General features: G+C 40.4%; 1 protein-coding gene across 1 annotated transcript in view; it reads right to left on the bottom strand.

Annotated features, from left to right (window-relative positions):
* Positions 1-1,533, bottom strand: part of LOC123956411 (leucine-rich repeat-containing protein 3-like) — a 5,221-nt gene extending 3,688 nt beyond the window's left edge. Inside the window, exon 1 of the mRNA XM_046028584.1 lies at positions 1,355-1,533. The gene's annotated coding sequence lies outside the window, so the exon portion shown is untranslated. The remainder of the gene's footprint in view (positions 1-1,354) is intronic.
* Positions 1,534-2,400: the final 867 nt, after the last annotated feature.

Here is a 2,400-nt window from a genome sequence, read left to right as displayed (position 1 = left end):
GGGGGGGGGGGGGGGGGGGGGGGGGGGCATTGTGGGGATGGAGGTTAGAAAGGGGGTCAGATCGATAGCTCAACTACTGCCTGCTACACTATTAAGGGCAAGAACATCAATCCTGCCTGCATGTGTCCCACAATGTCAATAAGTGACAGAGCCGGCAAAAATAACCCAGCAGTAGTCTGGGTGTTAGCATCTTCTCACAAATCATGCAGCTAGGAGGCAAACATTTTTAAAAAAGCAATCTGGCTAGACTGCAAACCACCGGAGAAAACATTACATGCATTAAGTGTGTTAAGCTATTTTAGAGACACTCAGCCTAATCTGCGCACCTGTCTGATTTTTTAAAATAATCTACTGTATGTGGCTGTGTAAATGAGGCAGTTTCAGTTTGTTCAGACAATCCAATCAGGTGTTTTAGAACAATTTCAGACAAAGTATAGAATGATGTCCTTGTTCCAAGACAGAAATCAAAATACACTCTCCTTGAACTAGATTAAAAGACCATCCTCTTCAAAGTCTTTCTCACAGTCCTTAATAGACTCAAAACTATACTGTCTATCTATTCCCCTGCACAGATTGCATACACTAAATGCTTCAACCTCCAGACCAACAGTGGCCTAGATTTGGTTGATATGCCTAAAGGTGGCTGACTGACAGCCCTGATATGTCCCAGTGGGCCCAGTGTGTTTTATGAGCACAGGTGAGGATTTACTTCACTACTCATTAACCGTCCTGTCATTAAGATGAATGCAGATGCATGCAAATCCCCAATTAAGAAACAATCATCTACTGCATAAGTAGGAATGTGAATGAGAAAGGTTGAAAGACAAGGCTGAAGAGAGACTCCCGAAGCAAATCAGCATTGTGGTTACAGCGTATGAATGCGGTTATATATTTTTTATGTTCTACCCTGTTTCTTAATTGAATAACATCGATTAAAATCAGGGAGTATCCGTGATATTTTCTAAGTTCATCTCCGGTATCATGTTTTTTCATCAAATTAACCTGCACTGAAGTCCAATTTAATTTAGACTAAAAATGACATTAATGTCGGCGTCTCACTGCCTTCGGGTTGTCCAGTTCATCCACAACAGCTTTTTAGCTTCATGCAAGCAAACACACATGGCTGTTTTGTGCATCGTTTTTGCAACTTCTGAATCATAAAAATGAAGTTCGTGTAACAAAGCGTTCTCTCTTTGTCCGTAAGGCTACTATTAAAAAGTTGATGCAATTTAAAAAGTCTCTGACAAAAGCCGACTAGAGCAACAATATGGATAGGAATTAGTCCTCCAGCTACATAATAATAATAATAATTATAATAATAATACTTTTCTACGGGGATATAAAAGCAATTTACCTGTAAAATGCTTTCTTGTGAAGTTTAAGATCTAGACGGCAGATAAGGATAGTTTTAGACTCCGTTTGCAGTTTTTCTTGCACTGGACCTCATCTCCTTCTTCAGTGTAGATCTATTTGAGAAAAAAAACCGCGAAGCGCATCAGTAGTGGATCCGTGGTCTGTCGCCTGCAGAGGGCTTCATCACCGACTGCCGTACCAGAGGGTAGTTATAGCAACAATGATGTGGGGCAATCTATCTTTCTCTCTCTCTCTCTCTCTCTCTGTTTGTATGTGTAAGAGACAAAGACAAACATGGGAGGTGGGTCATCACACGTCCTTCTTGTCCACACTATGGCATTAGTCTCGATTTCTGAGAAGACGTCGGTTACAGCCACATGAGATATTAACTTAATTACCTATAGTTATAATTCGATTATTGCATCAGTCTCTTCCTGCAAAATGTAATTGAAACCAAGGCAGGTAGGGACACAGGTGAAGAGACATTTAGAAAAAAAACCTAAAAATTATACAGAGTATATAACCAGTTTTTATACACAATATGAAATGTCACTTGCAAAAGTCATGGACTTGCAATATGTGTCAGAATGTTTAGAAAAATATTATTTTCCATTTACAGCCATCATAGTGGACACCACTAAGGACTGACAGAGCTGAAAGAAAACCACATTAAAGAGAACATGCCACTCCTTCAATCACATGTCTTTTTCCCCACAGACTTAATACTGGAGGTCAATTAGAAAGAGGCTAGAGACTGCACTGATAAACTTGTGTAACAGATTACAAATGAAGATGGATTTGAACTATGTAGTCATGTAGTAGATAACACCTGCATTTACAAACACAGGAGAGGTTAGACATAAGGCGACTCTGAGACTCACACACTTAGCAGGGTCACACATTTCCATATAAATAAGAGCATGCCCACACAGTGACACAAATGACACCTTCAATATGTGGGAAACTTATTCATGGTTCATGGACCATAAGCAGCAAGAATATCTGCCGATCTACATAAGCCCTCTGGGGGGGGGGGGGGGGTGTCTG

The sequence above is a fragment of the Micropterus dolomieu genome, linkage group LG18 (genome assembly GCF_021292245.1).
Source record: "Micropterus dolomieu isolate WLL.071019.BEF.003 ecotype Adirondacks linkage group LG18, ASM2129224v1, whole genome shotgun sequence".
Taxonomy (NCBI): Eukaryota; Metazoa; Chordata; class Actinopteri; order Centrarchiformes; family Centrarchidae; genus Micropterus; species Micropterus dolomieu.
Note: the sequence above shows the minus strand (reverse complement) of the source record. Positions and strands in the feature narration are given on the sequence as shown.